General features: G+C 34.7%; 1 long non-coding RNA gene across 1 annotated transcript; it reads right to left on the bottom strand.

Annotated features, from left to right (window-relative positions):
• Window positions 2,217–2,803, bottom strand: LOC109820350. Its single transcript, XR_002241821.1, has 4 exons — window positions 2,756–2,803; window positions 2,583–2,647; window positions 2,440–2,502; window positions 2,217–2,374 (listed from the first exon to the last, which is right to left on the bottom strand). It is a non-coding gene; the product is annotated as an uncharacterized LOC109820350 (long non-coding RNA).

Below are 14,861 nucleotides of genomic sequence, written 5' to 3'. Positions count from 1 at the left end.
CAATAGCCGTTGGATCTGCTTCCCTAATTCCCAAGAGACATAAAAGAACCTGTCTCACCCAAAAAAAAAAGAACCCACCCCTCCGACCCCAGAGCCAGGTCCCTCTCTTCCCGTCATCGAGCTCCGCCGACGCCTTATCGCCGTTGAGCCCAGAACCCAAACCCTCTCCCTTCCGACGAACCCTGGTCCCTCTCTTCTAACCGTCGAGCTCCGCAGAACCCAAACCCTCTCTCTCCCTCCCTAGATTCTGGTCCCTCTCTTCTCGCCGTCGCCTTCTCGCCGTCGATAGCCAGGTCCCGCTTTGTCGCCGTCGAGCTCCTCCTCCGCCTTCAACCTCCTCCTCCGTGATCTGGCCTTCAACCTAGGTTAGACCTCTTTCAATTTTCAAGTGCGTTTTTTGATTTCTTGCTTGATTTAGGGCTTTTTGATGTGGGTTGTTGATGTTAGATGCGATTACTTTCTAGGTTGTTGTTTGTGAAAGTGAGTAGATTTGGGGAAACTTCAACCCCAACTTTTTAATTTTAATTTATTTTACTCATTTTTAATTTTGATTTATAGCTTGGCTTGACATTGTATTTAGATTTAAGCTTCAAAGATGCCTTTTTAATTTTAATTTGTTTGTTGTTTTTTGAACTCTTCTTTACGTGGAGCTCTCTTCGTAATTGCAGGTTTGAAGACTGTTGTTTGGACAGAGCTACAAAACCGGGTTCCATCTTTGTTAGAAACAGATTTCATCTTGTTTGAATCAGGTAGAAATCGAGTCTGCTTCGATTTTACTCATTTTTAATTTTGACTGTCAACTATAACAACATATTTCTTCTTGTTATGGAGACACTCAATGCCTTCTTACATAGCACAGTTTGCGTTGCTGACCGATGAGGAGGATTAAATAGCACAGTGGTTAAATTTCTGCTCAAATTTCTGATTCATTTGTATATAGAGTGACATTGGTTATTGGTACATGGTGAATAAGGCGAGGAAAATGAAAATAAAACCACAAAAAAGTCCTTAATTAAGGGTCATTTTAGCATGTTCCTGATGTTATGTTACTAGCGCCCTGTTGATATTATTGTGAATAATCGTTGTTTTGTGCATGTATCAGCTTCTCAGTTATAGTTGAGATTGTTAGCTTTCTCCAGTTTGTGCATGTATCAGTTTCCTTGTTGTTAGTCAAACCGAAATGTCTCTCTGATCTGGATGAATGCAGACCTGGCTATAACTTCATATGGATGCACATATTCTAATTTCCTCTTTAATCTCATTGCTCCTCATCCACTTCCACATTCACTTTTCAAGTTATCTCTCTTTCTTTTCTTTTCTTTTCTTTTTATCTTGGCACATATCATAATTCATAATTGTTCATCATTCTGCTTGTTCAGACGAAGCAGTCGAGCGTGACGCCACAAGTTTCAAGAGCCGGGTCAACTGAAGAAGTGCGGGAAAAGAGAAAGCTTTTTCTTGATATTATGGATTTGTTGAAGCTTGTTGTATTTGCTCTTTTATTTGGTATTTTTTTGGATTTGTATTTGGTATTTTTATTGGATTTGTGCTAAGTAGGGTGTAAGAATGTATTATTGGATTTGTTGAAGTGTATGTTCTCTGCATGTGTTTTAAATACAACCCAGGTTTATGTTGAAGTGTATGTTCTCTGTTCTCTGCATGTGTACTAAATGCAACCCAGGTTTATGTTGAAGTGTATGTTCTCTGTTCTCTGCATGTGTACTAAATGCAACCCAGGTTTATGTTGAAGTGTATGTTCTCTGTTCTCTGCATGTGTACTAAATGCAACCCAGGTTTATGTTGAAGTGTTATGTTCTCTGCATGCGGATGAGTACTATATTACTCTGTCAGTGCACATAAATCTGTACCGAATTTCGTTTATAAAACTTGAGTATCTAGGAAACTTAGGTGCTCTTTTCTTCAAGGAAACAGGTCACCTCATGACCACAAAGATTTCAACAGAAACAACATTTTGAGCACAAAGATTTCCAGCAACAATAGTACATTTCAACAACAAGACCAAGAATAATTTTCAGCAACAATAATTTCCAGCAAAGATTTCCAGCAATATGAAATTCCAGCAACAATAATTTTGGCACCTGCAAATGAAATTCCAACATTTCAACAGAGATTTCCAAAATTCCAACATTCCAACATTCCAAAATTTCCAACATTTCAACAAAGATTTCCAGCAACAATAATTTTGTCACCTGCAAATGAAATTCCAAGAACAATAGTACATTTCAAGTCTAAATTTCCAAGTAGCTTCTATTACAGAATAAACTCAAAACCATATATGTTTCTTAGGAGGCACACCAAACAACTCAAAACAAAAGTACATTTCAAGTCTAAATTTCCAGGTAGCTTCCCATTTCTGCACAGAAACTTGGCGATTAGGGTGGGGGGGGATATAAAGGAAATGAAGCTTATATTTCTCACCAATAGTGATATGATTTGCTCCGCCAACCTTGATCAAACTTCAAACAATAGTTAGAACTTCATCTGTATTAAAAAAATTAAAAAATCACGTTATATTAAAAAAAGGGCAATGTACAAGTTATTCAGTATGTATTAATCATTACCTTCCTCAAAGGAATCTTCTAAATCATCATTGGCTTCATCAATATTATCTTGTTCCATTGAATCACTAAAAAAAATTTATGATAGCAAGACATATTAAAGATCATTGCACCAACTTAAGAAAATGTTTAAAAAAATAATAGCATTAGTATTACTAAAACAAATGATACACTACCTTGACAACTTTAGAGGGCAATTTCTGCTATCATGATTTTGTCCTCGCATTCCACACAAATTGCATTTCCTAGGCCGGCATTTGCGGATCTCCCTCGATGGCTTTAACCTCTTCCCTTTAGGCCTTCCTTTTGTTCTTGCTTGACTTGGTTCATGAACTATATCTTCAGAACACTCCGCATTCATATAATGTCCTTCCACATCTTGTCCAATTTCTTCATCATTGACGAGTTTCAAACGTTGCACCTTATTAATAGCATCCATCATCATTTCACGCATTAATTCATATGCATCATTAGAAGATAGCCCCTCTTCGACCATTTCATTAGCTAAGCAATTTAGTTCACTAAAACGAGAAGCAAAATTAATTGTGGCATTATCTCCAATAATATTACCATCTCTAAGAACAACCCTTTTTCTGACATTTCGGCACCATCTTCTTAGAATATATTGCTCCGGTAACTCACTATGATTGGTAATTTTAAGATATGCCAAGATATGTCGGCATGGAATGCCCTTGAATTCAAACATGAGACACGAACAACGGACCATTTTAGTTGTTTTGCAATATATAATATGTCTCAATCTTTCATCATGACCACAAAAATTTAATTGGAAAGTACTTTCTCTTTCATTTTCTTTTACAAGCTCAATGTTATACATTAAGCTAGGTTGAAGCTCGTCTTGAAAAATATAAAAGATTTTTTTCGTGTAGATTTGGGCCATTTGTTTTTCCATTGACCATAAAGTCTTCAATTTTGGCTTTTTCTCTACTGTGCAATGATCTTCTTTAAGCTCCCCCTCTCTTTGTCTCGCCAAGACCCTCTGAAAGATGGTCACGAAATCATGAAGTGAATTCTTCCTTGATACATGCATTTTTAGCAATGCATTCATCCCTTCACTTCTTTGACTGCTAGACATTCCAGCCCAAAAGTATTGTTTATGATAAACCGGAGCCCATTTTTCACGAATTGCATAAATATCCTTTAGCCAATCATGCGTTTCCAATCCATTTTTCTTAAGAATTGAAACCCAATTCTCTTCAAAAGAGCTAGCATCGTCAGAGTCCCAAATATTTTCTTTGAAAGATTTTATAAATTCCGTTCTATAAGCCAATTGACCCAACTTCTCCGGAACTTTGTCCAAGATATGCCAAATGCAAAACCTATGCCGAATTTCTGGAAAAACTGTTTCAATTGCCTTGCATATGCCAAGACATTGATCTGTAATCATGCCCGAAGGAGGATGACCCATTGCTTCAATCCATTTGTTAAACAACCATACGAAAGACTTCGCCTCTTCATTCAATAGCCGTTGGATCTGCTTCCCTAATTCCCAAGAGACATAAAAGAACCTGTCTCACCCAAAAAAAAAAGAACCCACCCCTCCGACCCCAGAGCCAGGTCCCTCTCTTCCCGTCATCGAGCTCTGCCAACGCCTTATCGCCGTTGAGCCCAGAACCCAAACCCTCTTCCTTCCGACGAACCCTGGTCCCTCTCTTCTCGCCGTCGAGCTCCGCAGAACCCAAACCCTCTCCCTCCCTAGATCCTGGTCCCTCTCTTCTCGCCGTCGCCTTCTCGCCGTCGATAGCCAGGTCCCGCTTTGTCACCGTCGAGCTCCTCCTCCGCCTTCAACCTCCTCCTCCGCGATCTGCCCTTCAACCTAGGTTGGACCTCTTTCAATTTTCAGGTGCGTTTTTTGATTTCTTGCTTGATTTAGGGCTTTTTGATGTGGGTTGTTGATGTTAGATGCGATTACTTTCTAGGTTGTTGTTTGTGAAAGTGAGTAGATTTGGGGAAACTTCAACCCCAACTTTTTAATTTTAATTTATTTTACTCATTTTTAATTTTGATTTATCGCTTGGCTTGACACTGTATTTAGATTTAAGCTTCAAAGATGCCTTTTTAATTTTAATTTGTTTGTTGTTTTTTGAACTCTTCTTTACGTGGAGCTCTCTTCGTAATTGCAGGTTTGAAGACTGTTGTTTGGACAGAGCTACAAAACCGGGTTCCATCTTTGTTAGAAACAGATTTCATCTTGTTTGAATCAGGTAGAAATCGAGTCTGCTTCGATTTTACTCATTTTTAATTTTGACTGTCAACTATAACAACATATTTCTTCTTGTTATGGAGACACTCAGTGCCTTCTTACATAGCACAGTTTGCGTTGCTGACCGATGAGGAGGATTAAATAGCACAGTGGTTAAATTTCTGCTCAAATTTCTGATTCATTTGTATATAGAGTGACATTGGTTATTGGTACATGGTGAATAAGGCGAGGAAAATGAAAATAAAACCACAAAAAAGTCCTTAATTAAGGGTCATTTTAGCATGTTCCTGATGTTATGTTACTAGCGCCCTGTTGATATTATTGTGAATAATCGTTGTTTTGTGCATGTATCAGCTTCTCAGTTATAGTTGAGATTGTTAGCTTTCTCCAGTTTGTGCATGTATCAGTTTCCTTGTTGTTAGTCAAACCGAAATGTCTCTCTGATCTGGATGAATGCAGACCTGGCTATAACTTCATATGGATGCACATATTCTAATTTCCTCTTTAATCTCATTGCTCCTCATCCACTTCCACATTCACTTTTCAAGTTATCTCTCTTTCTTTTCTTTTCTTTTCTTTTTATCTTGGCACATATCATAATTCATAATTGTTCATCATTCTGCTTGTTCAGACGAAGCAGTCGAGCGTGACGCCACAAGTTTCAAGAGCCGGGTCAACTGAAGAAGTGCGGGAAAAGAGAAAGCTTTTTCTTGATATTATGGATTTGTTGAAGCTTGTTGTATTTGCTCTTTTATTTGGTATTTTTTTGGATTTGTATTTGGTATTTTTATTGGATTTGTGCTAAGTAGGGTGTAAGAATGTATTATTGGATTTGTTGAAGTGTATGTTCTCTGCATGTGTTCTAAATGCAACCCAGGTTTATGTTGAAGTGTATGTTCTCTGTTCTCTGCATGTGTACTAAATGCAACCCAGGTTTATGTTGAAGTGTTATGTTCTCTGCATGCGGATGAGTACTATATTACTCTGTCAGTGCACATAAATCTGTACCGAATTTCGTTTATAAAACTTGAGTATCTAGGAAACTTAGGTGCTCTTTTCTTCAAGGAAACAGGTCACCTCATGACCACAAAGATTTCAACAGAAACAACATTTTGAGCGCATTAGTTTATCAACTACCATCCAACAACTACAGCCATGATTCATAAATTAATAAAGCTCGACATCCAGAAATAGACCACAAAGATTTCAACAGAAACAACATTTTGAGCACAAAGATTTCCAGCAACAATAGTACATTTCAACAACAAGACCAAGAATAATTTTCAGCAACAATAATTTCCAGCAAAGATTTCCAGCAATATGAAATTCCAGCAACAATAATTTTGGCACCTGCAAATGAAATTCCAACATTTCAACAGAGATTTCCAAAATTCCAACATTCCAACATTCCAAAATTTCCAACATTTCAACAAAGATTTCCAGCAACAATAATTTTGTCACCTGCAAATGAAATTCCAAGAACAATAGTACATTTCAAGTCTAAATTTCCAAGTAGCTTCTATTACAGAATAAACTCAAAACCATATATGTTTCTTACGAGGCACACCAAACAACTCAAAACAAAAGTACATTTCAAGTCTAAATTTCCAGGTAGCTTCCCATTTCTGCACAGAAACTTGGCGATTAGGGTGGGGGGGGATATAAAGGAAATGAAGCTTATATTTCTCACCAATAGTGATATGATTTGCTCCGCCAACCTTGATCAAACTTCAAACAATAGTTAGAACTTCATCTGTATTAAAAAAATTAAAAAATCACGTTATATTAAAAAAAAGGCAATGTACAAGTTATTCTGTATGTATTAACCATTACCTTCCTCAAATGAATCTTCTAAATCATCCGTGGCTTCATCAATATTATCTTGTTCCATTGAATCACTACAAAAAAGTGATGATAGCAAAATATATTAAAAGATCATTGCACCAACTTAAAATAGTTTAAAAAAATAATAGCATTAGTATTACTCTCATAAATGATACACTACCTTGACAACTTTAGAGGGCAATTTCTGCTATCATGATTTTGTCCTCGCTTTCCACACAATTTGCATTTCCTCGGCTTGCATTTGCGGATCTCTCTCGATGGCTTTAACCTCTTCCCTTTAGGCCTTCCTTTTGTTCTTGCTTGACTTGGTTCATGAACTATATCTTCAGAATACTCCGCATTCATATAATGTCCTTCCACATCTTGTCCAATTTCTTCATCATTGACGAGTTTCAAACGTTGCACCTTATTAATAGCATCCATCATCATTTCACGCATTAATTCATATGCATCATTAGAAGATAGCCCCTCTTCGACCATTTCATTAGCTAAGCAATTTAGTTCACTAAAACGAGAAGCAAAATTAATTGTGATATTATCTCCAATAATATTACCATCTCTAAGAACAACTCTTTTTCTAACATTTCGGCACCATCTTTTTAGAATATATTGCTCCGGTAACTCACTATGATTGGTAATTTTAAGATATGCCAAGATATGTCGGCACGGAATGCCCTTGAATTCAAACATGAGACACGAACAACGGACCATTTTAGTTGTTTTGCAATATATAATATGTCTCAATCTTTCATCATCACCACAAAAATTCAATTGGAAAGTACTTTCTCTTTCATTTTCTTTTACAAGCTCAATGTTATACATTAAGCTAGGTTGAAGCTCGTCTTGAAAAATATAAAAGATTTTTTTTGTGTAGATTTGGGCCATTTGTTTTTCCATTGACCACAAAGTCTTCAATTTTGGCTTTTTCTCCACTGTGCAATGATCTTCTTTAAGCTCCCCCTCTCTTTGTCTCCCCAATACCCTCTGAAAGATGATCACAAAATCATGAAGTGAATTTTTCCTTGATACATGTATTTTTAGCAATGCATTCATCCCTTCACTTCTTTGACTGGTAGACATTCCAGCCCAAAAGTATTGTTTATGATAAACCGGAGCCCATTTTTCACGAATTGCATAAATATCCTTTAGCCAATCATGCGTTTCCAATCCATTTTTCTTAAGAATTGAAACTCAATTCTCTTCAAAAGAGCTAGCAGTCTCGGAGTCCCAAATAATTTCTTTGAAAGATTTCATAAATTCTGTACTATAAGCCCATTTACCCAACTTCTCCGGAGTCCCAAATAATTTCTTTGAAAGATTTCATAAATTCTGTACTATAAGCCCATTTACCCAACTTCTCTGGGACTTTGTCCAAGATATGCCAAATGCAAAACCTGTGCCGAATTTCTGGAAAAACTGTTTCAACTGCCTTGCATATGCCAAGACATTGATCTGTAATCATGCCCGGAGGAGGATGACCCATTGCTTCAATCCATTTGTTAAACAACCATACGAAAGACTTTGCCTCTTCGTTTAGGATCAAGCCACATCCTAAAAAAATACTTTGCCAATGGTGATTTATGCCTACAAACGGCACAAATACCAAGCCATATTGATTTGTGTTATGCGTGGCATCGAAGGAGACAACATCGCCAAAGTATTGATAATTCATTCTAGCAATACCATCCACCCAAAACCAATGAGTTAAGCGCTTCTCTTCATCAACTTTATAAACATAATAAAATGAAGGATTCTTCTCTTGTTCCGATTTGAAATGATCCAACATCATTTGTTCATCATGACCGCGCCTCTCCTCTCTCAAATCTCTTTCATAATTTCTCACATCGGTCTCAATGCATCCAATTCTATGAAAACCTCCGCTAGAGTTTTCCAAGAAGGCCATTTGCTTGTTTGTTGGAATGTTCACCTCTCCAAACTGCTTTATCAATGTCTTCTTCGCACTTGTTACCTCACGGTTTCCCCTTAGAAAATGTGTTCTACTCGGTGAAATAAATGTATGATTATGTTCTTCCACGAACTTGTAGACACTCCATATGCCCATTTTTTTGTCTAATTTCAAGCGAATCAAGGCCTTACAATTTGTTCTAATTGTACCACATCGTCGAAAATCCAACGATTTGCTCTTTAACACTCCTTCTTTCGAACAAACATAACTTTTGCAAATTAACTCTCTATCCTTCCCATAATTTTTGTGCTATTACGGATATCAAAACCTCCGGCCTTTCCGTAATTTCTGTAGAATTTTTTAGCGTCTTCTAAATTGCCGAAAGTCATTCCTATTTTTGGTTTTAAGTGCTCATCAACAATTGACACAACTAAGTTATCTAACTGAGAGAATTGTTCATCAACAATATGGGAGCAACTATCTTCAGTTTCCATTGGATCAAACATCAAGCACAAACCATCAAAGAATAATTTTTACCTACAAGAACAAACATCAAGAACAAACATCAAGCACAAACCATCAAAGACAACCATGCACAAAAATAAACAAATGAATCCATAGATTATATATAAATCATCTTAAGAGGACAGTCAAAAAAATCACAAGAACAAACATGCTTATATATATATTTGCAGCTAACGGTAATAATGCTAAACAGTAAACACTATGATGCGCATTTGAATGTGTATACTAGTGTAGCTTAACGCATTTGAATGTGTATAAATCAACAAATATAAACCAAAGAGATCAAAACAATCCATGCAAGCACGGACATAGTACTTGTCGGACATAAAGTAAAACAACAACCATAACTTTTTTGTTTTGCATTGGTTTGATATAAGTAACTTGCATACCCTCTCAATCGGGAGAGAAAGGAGCCAAAAATCTTCCTGAAGCCCGTTTCCTGAAATGTAAAAAATTCCCGTCTTCACTAGCGCGTTTTAGTAGCAGAGAGAAAAATGAGTCTTTAGTTTCAACTTTTTTATCTAATTTAATTTCCATCCAACCAAATAATTAAAAGCAAAAACCTCCAAAGTTATTGATTTTGTAGAATTCTGATAGCTACAATGGTCTCGGATTTGATTTTGGACTGAGTGGTCCAAAATTTAAAATTAAAAAAAAAACTTTCTAAGGAAATAGCTCCTTAATGTATATATTGCCTGATTCGAATTTAATTAACTGAAAAATAATTGAAGGACGAAGTTAATTAACTGATTCGAATTGAAGGCACCAAAACATTAAAAACGCACCTGAAAATTGAAAGAGGTCCAACCTAGGTTGAAGGCCAGATCGCAGAGGAGGAGGTTGAAGGCGGAGGAGGAGCTCGACGGCGACAAAGCGGGACCTAGCTATCGACGGCGAGAAGGCGACGGCGAGAAGAGAGGGACCAGGATCTAGGGAGGGAGAGGGTTTGGGTTATGCGGAGCTCGACGGCGAGAAGAGAGGGACTAGGGTTCGTCGGAAGGGAGAGGGTTTGGGTTCTGGGCTCAACGGCGATAAGGCGTCGGCGGAGCTTGATGACGGGAAGAGAGGGACCTGGCTCTGGGGTCGGAGGGGTGGGTTTTTTTTTTTTTTTGGGTGCATGACTGCTGTTCTTTATTCTTCTTATTGGGAATGGGGAAGCAGATCCAACGGCTATTGTGCTGACGGAAATCCAAAGCCAGAACTCATTTTCCACAGGAACGTGCGAAAAAATTTCGCAGCCGAAAACTTCTCTCTCTCTCTTCTCTCTCTATCTATATATATATATATTAATATATATATATATATATATATATATATATATATATATATATATTATATATATATATATATATATATATATATATATATATATATATATATATATTATATATATATTATACATGTTAAAAACAAAAATAAATAAAAAAATTACTATTCCGGGTGCGCCGAGCGGGTCGCGACGACGGGCCTGGGTCCGGACCCGGTTTTGGCCCGAATTATCCTGACGCGACCCCGGCTGTTTGGTAACCGGCGCGGGCATTTTGGACACCCCTATCTAAGAGCATTCTTCATCTGCTCTTTGAAAAGCACAACGTGAGGACAACTTTCAACTACATATAACACCGATAAGTAAATCACAAATTTATAGAGATCAAATAATTTTGTATTCTCTAATTTTTTTGATATACGAATTTAAGCATAAAGAAAACTATAAGGTATATAACTAATAAAAACCAAAATGAAACTTTACAGTTGAACTCTTCACAGTTCAAAGCTTTAGATAAAGGAAGATATGCAAACTGCATGCAGCAAAAGACATATATAAGCAAGATCTTATGATTAGCGTTAAGAAACGATAGGAAACAAGGGGGATACTATAAGTGATAGAATCAATAACTCTTGAAATCAAAATAAAAGACACAAGTGCATGAATTAATTTCTTACCAAGTTCCTAATTCTTGAGATGATATTTTGGTGAAAAAATTACGAGGATCAGATATTTAGCAATTGCATTTGCATGATCTGTAGATCTCACTTTACATATAAGAGTTACAAAAGCATCAAGATTCAAGAATAAAAAATGACAAATTATGATGTTCTAACCTTGAGCTCACCGTCCAAAAGAACAAAAAACATGTTAACTTTACATCCAAAATAAATAACTATTGAATACGCTGAGGCAAACAATCAAATACTTGGACTTTATTTTTATATCTAAAACAAACTTACAAATTTCACCAAAAAGATGTTATTTTTGTATCCAAAACAAACAAAAGAAGTCACTTTACCTAAACATATTGGCTATTTTCTTCTTTGCAACTTGACCGTTTGTTGATTTTACGTTGATGCTAGGTATTATCTAATCAATAAAGTCTGTTAAGATTTATTTGATCTACAAAATAAATAAATCAAAGAGATTAAAATTAGCAAGAAATTGGATTTCTAAAGAAGGGAAAAAAGTTTATTAAGTTACCTAAAACAAACCTTGGGCTGCTCCACTAGTCTGCAAAGGTGGGAAGGGAGATGTTGATGACAATTGAAGGAGAAGTCAACAGTCTTGATCTGCATTGGAGTTTTGAGTACCGATCAGCAATGAAGTTCAAGTGCTGATCGAAGGAAGAGAGATTTGCTTGATGGGAGGATCAGTGGCTCCTTAAGGCTTTTGAGGTGGAGAATTAGAGGCAAAGGAGACCTGGTTAGGGCTAGGGCTTTTGAGGTAGCAAGGATTTTGAGGGATTCAAAGAGGAATTTGTTGGATTATTTAACGATCTAGACATGAAAAGTTAAACTAGAAATTCAAATTAAAGTTACATTTACCGTTGAAAACAATGGAAGTCTTCTCTTCTCTCCTCCCGTAGCCAACGATGAAAATTTGGTCTCTTTTCTGCGTACGGTTGAGAGGAGGGACTCCTACCCTTAAATAGATATTTGTGATTAACCTTACCCATCATGGTTTAATCACAACCGTGGGATTATAATCCGATCGATCATATCCTTTAGATATTTAAGATAACCATCCAACTTGATAAACATGAAATTGTCTAACCAGACCATGTGGTTAGCATCCTGATCCTAACTTGAATCGATGACAACTTTAAATCAAATCAAAAAACGAGTAGGTTGGGCCACACGGGTTCGTTGGATTAATCGAACCCAACAATCTCTCACTTAGTACAACATACCTCATTTTAATTTAAAAAACATTTAAATTTTTGAAAACTTTTAAAGTCGGGTGAGTACCCATTTATTTTAGAAAACAACTTGTTGCCATGATTCTAATTAGAATAGTTTCCAAAATTTTTTTCTTAAAACAAAAGTACCACTAATGGTTGATCGTGAAAACACTATATGCTCTAATATGGTACAAGGTCACTCCACTGTCCAACCGCTAGTACCACTAATGTTCTAAAGACATTTTCCTTATGGTGGTTTTAGTGGAGTGTAATAGAGCCGTGCATCCCTTATGGTCAAATCCAATGTACGCTCTTAAGTGTCCTCTGCAACATACACAAACGTGTATGCCGTTCTAAAATTTTTACCAACATCCGCCATGTGTAAACCATCACCTTTAGTCCAGAACGAAAGCCTCAAATATGATGCCCAATCACATTCAGCTTCAGCACAAATTTAAGAGTTTCTTTACTTTAACCTTTATTACTCTATGGACCACTATCTTTTATTCGAGTTTCCTTATATTAACTTGAAACTCACTTTACTTTAAATTATAATAGTTTGATATCATATGAATATATATAGTATATATATATGAGTGTAATATAGTTATATAGTATATTTATGTATATATAATATAATATAGTATATATAGGGTTATAGTAGGTATATAGGAGGTATATATTATATAATCTATTATAGAATATATGGAGTTATCATAATAGTATATATATCTAGTATTTTATATATAGATAATATAGTAGTATATATCATATATATATATCTATAGGTATATTAGTAATATATAGTATATATATATTTATATATATATAATTAACATATAATATATATAGGGCATTATATATATATACACACATATAATGTATATAGTCGGATATATATATATTTAGTTAAGTGGGCATATATGTATATATACAGGATATAGGCAGGTATAGAGTATATATAATACATATTGTATGTTATATAGCATTATTATCATATACATATATAATATATATTATATATACAGGTATCAGATATATATATATATACATATTATATTTTCAAATTAGTAAGTTGATTGGTCGGATTTTTGATATATATATATTTATATATAATATATATATATATTATATATATATATACTATATATATATATATATAGATAATATATATATATATATATATATATATATATATATATAGTATATATATATATACTATATATATATATACATACATACATATACATATAGTATATACCATACATATATATAGAATATATAATTAATAATATATATATATATATATAGTAATAGTGAGGTATATATAGTGGATATAGATATATTTTAGTATATATATATAGTAGTGGTTATTATTATATAGGTATGATATATTATTATATATATATAGAGTATAATATAAGTATAGTATATATATATATATATATATTATACATATTTACGGGTATGTTACAGTATCGTATTTTACATATGATACATATCTTAGTGTACAATTAGGAAGTATGTATTCATATGTACATAGTATATACATTTACAGTACATAGTACATATGCGATACATTGTACTTGTAGATACATATGTATCTATGTTATAATACATATTGTAAGTCTATGTGTATTATACATACTATATCTATGTGTGTTATAGTAGCGATATGTATCTATGTGTGTATATACATATATAGTCTATGTGTGTATATACATATATATCTATATATAAAATGTATATGATATAGGTAGTATAGTAGATAGATATGTTTATATATATAGTATATAGATATATTATTATTTATATATATATATATATGAATATATAAATATATATATATATATATATTATAGATATATATATATTATATTATATAATTATATATATATAATATATAGTTCTGAAGGCAACAAATGATCGAAGAACCCAATCTTGAAATATGGGAAGTTGTCTAAGAAATCAACACAATAGTTTCTTTATGAGCTCAAAGCAATCCAGAATATAGTACTTGAAAATAAAACAAAACTACTACGATAACTAAATCTCACTGATCATATAAAATCAAAAAACTCTAAAACACCCATATTAGAGACATGTTCCTTGAAGAGCCCTGGAGAAATTCCCTTGGTCAAGGGATCAGCAATCATCAACTGAGTCGGCAGATGAGGAACCTCAATCAATTCTTGTTCGACCTTATCAAGGACTAACAAGTACTTCACATTGATGTGCTTATTCCTGCTGGAAAAGTTCTTGTTCTTTACAAACTGTACGACTGCCTGATTGTCACACTACAACTTTACTAGTCTCTGAATGGAATTTACCACCTTTAGTTCACTGATGAAATTCTTAAGCCAAGAGGCATGCAGTGTTGCTTCAAAAATAGCAACATACTCTGCCTCTATGGTAGATGTAGTCACTAAGGTCTGCTTGGCACTTTTCCAAAAAACTGCTCCTCCAGTAAGCAGAAATATATAACCTGATGTTGATTTCCTGCTATCAGCACATCCTACAAAATCTGAATCTGAATAACCAACAACCTTTAGATTTTCAGACCTTCTGTAGACCTACATGAAATCCCTTGTCCTCTGCAAATACCATAA

The sequence above is a fragment of the Asparagus officinalis genome, chromosome 8 (genome assembly GCF_001876935.1).
Source record: "Asparagus officinalis chromosome 8, Aspof.V1, whole genome shotgun sequence".
In the NCBI taxonomy this organism is placed as follows: domain Eukaryota; kingdom Viridiplantae; phylum Streptophyta; class Magnoliopsida; order Asparagales; family Asparagaceae; genus Asparagus; species Asparagus officinalis.
Note: the sequence above shows the minus strand (reverse complement) of the source record. Positions and strands in the feature narration are given on the sequence as shown.